At 38.7% G+C, this 5,350-nt stretch overlaps 1 long non-coding RNA gene across 1 annotated transcript in view; it reads left to right on the top strand.

The window, feature by feature from the left end:
* Positions 1 to 905: 905 nt before the first annotated feature.
* Positions 906 to 5,350, top strand: part of LOC111089208 — a 57,300-nt gene continuing 52,855 nt past the window's right edge. The window contains exon 1 of the long non-coding RNA XR_002613515.1: positions 906 to 1,055. This is a non-coding gene — a long non-coding RNA (uncharacterized LOC111089208). The remainder of the gene's footprint in view (positions 1,056 to 5,350) is intronic.

Genomic DNA, 5,350 nt, shown 5'->3' with positions numbered 1-5,350 from the left:
GCCTTATCCACCTGGCCATGTCGGGCCGAATTAGTAAGTAAACTCAAAATGAGACAGTTTTGAATTATTTGCACAAAGAACAAAGAAATGCAGCAACAGTGTTAAAAAATCTAAAAATATAAAGCAATGATTAAAATGTCTGTAAGGGTAACGTAATTGTGTGATCATGGTTAAAACATGTGTACTCTTAGTGCAGTTTATACTGAGACTACTCTGCTACCGTCTTTAGTTTTGAAACTCCTGAATACAGGGAAAGTAACCGGCCGGCAGCACACATTGCCAACTCGTGGGCTACCAAGGAAGAATGGGATTGACCATCACCTTGTATCGCCCCCACAGCTGAAAGGATGGCCATATTCGGTGTCGGGTTGCGAATCCGTGACCAGAAGATTGCGTGTCGAGCGCCCTGACCACCATGCTAGGCCAAAATAGCTGTAGGAGAAACACGAATAATGGTCATGATTCAAATCGCTTTTAAGAGAAACAGAATTATGAGGTGAACTCAACGTTTAGACTTAATGACCGTCTTCGAGATTAGTATTGAATACTTTGCTTTCAGTAAAACCTTACAATTATATTATATATTCATTTTGAGCTAAGCGGCCCAAGTTTTTATTCGATTCGATTTGATTAACGCTTCATGTGTCAACTGCTATGGTTATTTTAAAGCATGACTTACTTATTATAAAACAATCTTCAATAAAAGAAAGAAATTTTTGCGTATTTTAAATTAGAATAAAACTTATGATAATGTGGTCATACAATAAGACCGTTTTTACTTCATAATTTTGAACTAGTAAATCAAAAGGGAATCCGCTAGTCAGCAGCACCCACCACCAATTCTAGTCTGATCATATGCGGGATCTGACCGTCGCTATTATAGCCCATCGAGACACAGAGCGCGTAGTTGTGGCACGGGTTCACAATCCAGGATCGCTAACTACTAGGCCATGCCCAGTCCTCAATAAGAAATTGTGTTTTTCAGTATAGTTGTTTCAACTATGGCGCATCAAAATGGATAACCTTACGATTCGTTCACTGGTTATTTGGATCGTGTGAGTACTGTATGATTATATTTTCTTTTGGTTTAGTATTAGAATAATGGCATTCGGTTTTGGAAATAAAATAAATGTGATATTTGGACAATACTGTGTATTTGTTTACAAAGAGTGAAAATCTTCTAGCGATCGGTGTGTGGAGGATTTGGTTCTTCTTAAATCTTTTGAAAATCCAAATTTGACAGGTGATCTAGTTAATGAAAGAGCAGTAAATAAGATATGGGTTTGACAAAATGCGCTGAACACGCATTAAGTATCATTTACGTGCTATAAAAAAGCTTCGTTTTGTTTATATATATAATAGATCTATTACTTAACAGACTTCAACTCAATTTCGACAAGTATTTTACGAATAATTTTAACTGAGCTTTTGACAGCCAGCGCTACGACTGAGTTGGTTGGTTGGTTGTTTTGAATTTCGCGCAAAGCTACACGGGGGCTATCTGCTTTAGCCGTCCCTAATTTAGCAGTGTAAGACTAGAGGGAAGGCAGCTAGTCATCACCACCCACCGCCAACTCTTGGGCTACTCTTTTACCAACGAATAGTGGGATTGACCGTCACATTATAACGCCCTCACGGCTGAAAGGGCGAGCAAGTTTGGTGTGATGGGGATTCGAACCCGCGACTCACAGATTGCGAGTCGAGCGCCCTAACCACCTGGCCATGCTGGGCCACGACGACTGAGTAAGTTGCAAATAGCTGTTTCCACTACGGTAGCACGTTTAAGACACGCGATATTTAGAAAGCTTCTTCCACTACCCGAGTAAATTTTACAAAAAATCTAGTATTTTTCGATTTCGTATAAAACAAAATGAATAATAAATATTATAATTTTAGTGGACGAATAATTGAATGTTTTCAATATTTCATCCATTCAAAACTGAATATCTAGCAACAAAAACGGCACTCCTATTTTTGGTCTAGTAATTAGGATGTCGATAAGAAGCCCTAAGGTTCGAGCTTTAAATATGATACTGAACACGTTACGGTAAAGCTCGCTATTTGTTTAAAGTAACCGTGTTGGCGGCAAACTGCTGGTTGACTGTCCCTGGTCAGCTGTTCAAGATTAGGGATACATTTTATTATTTCGAGTATCTGCTCAAAGCTACGCAAGGTTTACCTGCGCTATCCGCCTTTGATTTTCAATCGACAGGAAAAGCAGCTAGTAAAAAGCGCCCATCTTTAGCTCTTGAGATTCTGAACTTGACGGTTACTCTTAAAATATGAAGCACGATATTTTTATGGTAACGGAACGCCAACATTGGATCCTGAGTCTGGAATTCTAACCACTGCGTTACACCCGGCCTAATTAGGGACAGGTATGTCCGAGTCCTGGTGTTTCAGAACATATTGGTTACGTTATGTGTAACATACGTTGCCGTTCAGATTGACAATACGAAACAGTGAAATACCTTTTATTTTTAACTTAGCAAAACACGTCACGACTAGGCTTGTTTAGAATCTCATTGTGTAGCTTTGTGCTTAATTACAAACAAACAAACTTTACCAAAGAATAGTGGGGTTGAGCTCCATATTATAACGCATCCATGGCCAAAAGGGCGAGCGTGTTTGGTAACGTGTCTCGCTCCTGCAACCCGGAGATTACATGTTAAGCACCCTAACCGCAATGTTTTACGACAATATTTGATAAAAGGTGGAAACGTTACGTTGAACTTTAACACCATAAATTAAACCAATTATAATTTTCTTGAATTATTCATTAAGCAGGTTGTATCAGTATGTGCCTCAAACACGAATGTACTGTCTGTTATCTGCACCAGTATTAGTTCTTCTTATGTTATAGGCCCGGCATGGACAGATGGTTAGGGCGCTTGACTCGCAATCTGAGGGGCGCGGATTCGAATCCCCGTCTCACCAAACACGCTCGCCCTTTCAGCCGTTGGGGCGTCATAATGTAACGGTCAATCCCACTATTCGTTGGTAAAAGAGTAGCCCAAGAGTTGGCGGTGGGTGGTGATGACTAGCTGCTTCCCTCCAGTTATTCACTGCTAAATTAAGGGCGGCTGACGCAGATAGCCCTGGTGTAGCTTTGCGCGAAATTCAAAACAAACCAAACCATCTAACCTTATTAAAACACCTCCTCCAACCGTATAATTACATTTTACGATCTGACGCATACAACAGAACACCTAGTTTGATATTAGTAGCGCCATTAATAGTACAGGTACAATGTACAAGTTTTAAAACAAAGTAATAGTGGTTCCGATTTTCACTTTCACTAATTAACACTAAAGTCAAGTAATTTTATCATTCGATCAGTGAATGAATACATAACCGTGTTTCAGTCAGCTCGAGCTGTCAGTTAAGCTTGAGATAGTCAAACATTTATGTGTATACTGCTCTGAAATTCCAAAACAAGCTAATAAGAAGTAATACCTGAAGAAACAAAAACGCAGTAGAGAAACCGAAACTATCGAAACAGACAGGGGTAGTCCATTAAATCCACAAACTCTAAATAAGCCGCTGCTTGGGCGTGTCCACAATTGACCTAGTGTTCAGTAAGTTCTTACCCTACAACTTTTCCAGTGTAATAACCTTGAACTGGATTCAACTAACGACTTAAGCATACACGCATATATATAGGTGACCTAAATAAACATTTTCGTCAGAGATTCGTGTTTTCTTCAAGCTAAATAGTGACAAATGCACAGGAACACGTGAATTTAAGTTATTTCATATTTACCCGAAACCATCTGATACAAGAAGTTATAAGTGACTTTCAAAAGCTAGCAGTTATCTGATTAATGCCTCCTCACTAATCTGTAGCAAGGCTAGATTATCTATCATTACGAAACATGATAAGGAGATTACCATTAGTGATTCAGACTGGACAGGTTAACAAGTCTCGCAGGAAGTGTAGGAGAAACTACAAAAAGGTCGTTATCATTAATCCAGTTTGTTGGTTTGTTTGTTAAATTTCGCGCAAAGCTACCCGAGAACTATCTGCGCTAGACGTCCATAATTTTCAAGTGAAAGACTAGAGAGAAGGCAGTTAATCAACACCACCCACCGCCAACTCGTGGGCTACTCTAATCGATTAGTGAGATTTGACTGTTTTGCTTATAATGAACCCACGGCCCTAAAGTGCGGAGTGCGAGTGTTTTTTTCTCGACGGTTTTCGGGTGCGAATCACGAAATCTCGGATTCACAGTTCGGCACTGTAACCAATGAGCCACTCTTGGCCATACTGATTAGTAGCAGCGGCTATAATTGGATCTCATATCGGTTGAGCGATGAAGCTATGAGCTGAAAGTTTGTACTTGAAAAAAAAAAAAACTCGGAGCCATTTTATGAGACGCTGTGCTGCGGCTACAAACAACAGTAACCACATTTCCGAACAATAATGATCTTTTGTTGTTCCTCCTACACTTCCCACCAGATTTGCTAACCTTTCGGATTGGAGGGTTCCCTCTTATTCAATGTTACTTTTAACCCAATGAAATTTATGTCAAGGCTTCGAAATGGATAGAATAAGTAAAATGATACATTTTACATTAGGACGTCACTCTGCAACACTGTAAGCAAAACGTAAAACAAGCTTCGTTTTAGTATTTTTTTCAAATCGCATAATTATCAAAGAACGTGTTTGTTGAAATCATCCAACGTAACTGAATATATAATTAAAATTTTTTATACTAAATGACCATATAATATTTAAATAGATAAGTATTACTGCAGTTATGATAAAAATCTTAGTGATACACATGACAACACGTGCATTAAAAAGAAATGAAATATAACAAACTAGAGGGACACTCAGTAGAGCTTATGTACTTAACTAGAGGGATACTCAGTAGAGATTATGTACTTAACTGGAGGGACACTCAGTAGAGCACATACCTCCGCCACGTAGCAGTGATCATAATCGGCTCACAAAAAAGTACGAAAATGTGTCCGTATGTCCTTCGTTATCAACGGACACGGAACATTTTGGGCAGGACAATGAGGAATAATATTCTACATATGTCCACCAAGTTTCTTCAAAATCTGATCATTTTTGACTGAGTTATAGAGCAAAAATAGTGTGAAAAATAGGTCTCGATGTTAACAGATAGGGATTTTTTTTTTATTTTCCTGACCTTGACCCTCCAAAAACTAATCACTTCTAAGTTGGGTTATAGTTCAAGCGTATACCGCGGTGGGAAAAGCACAGATAGTCTCTTGTGTAGCTTTGTGATTAAAAACAAAAAGGAAACAAAACAAAAATTGCATCAATTAAGAAGAATGACGTAGAAAAATACATTTATAATATTGTTTGTTTGTTTGTTTG

Source organism: Limulus polyphemus, unplaced genomic scaffold, assembly GCF_000517525.1.
Source record: "Limulus polyphemus unplaced genomic scaffold, Limulus_polyphemus-2.1.2 Scaffold5555, whole genome shotgun sequence".
In the NCBI taxonomy this organism is placed as follows: domain Eukaryota; kingdom Metazoa; phylum Arthropoda; class Merostomata; order Xiphosura; family Limulidae; genus Limulus; species Limulus polyphemus.
Note: the sequence above shows the minus strand (reverse complement) of the source record. Positions and strands in the feature narration are given on the sequence as shown.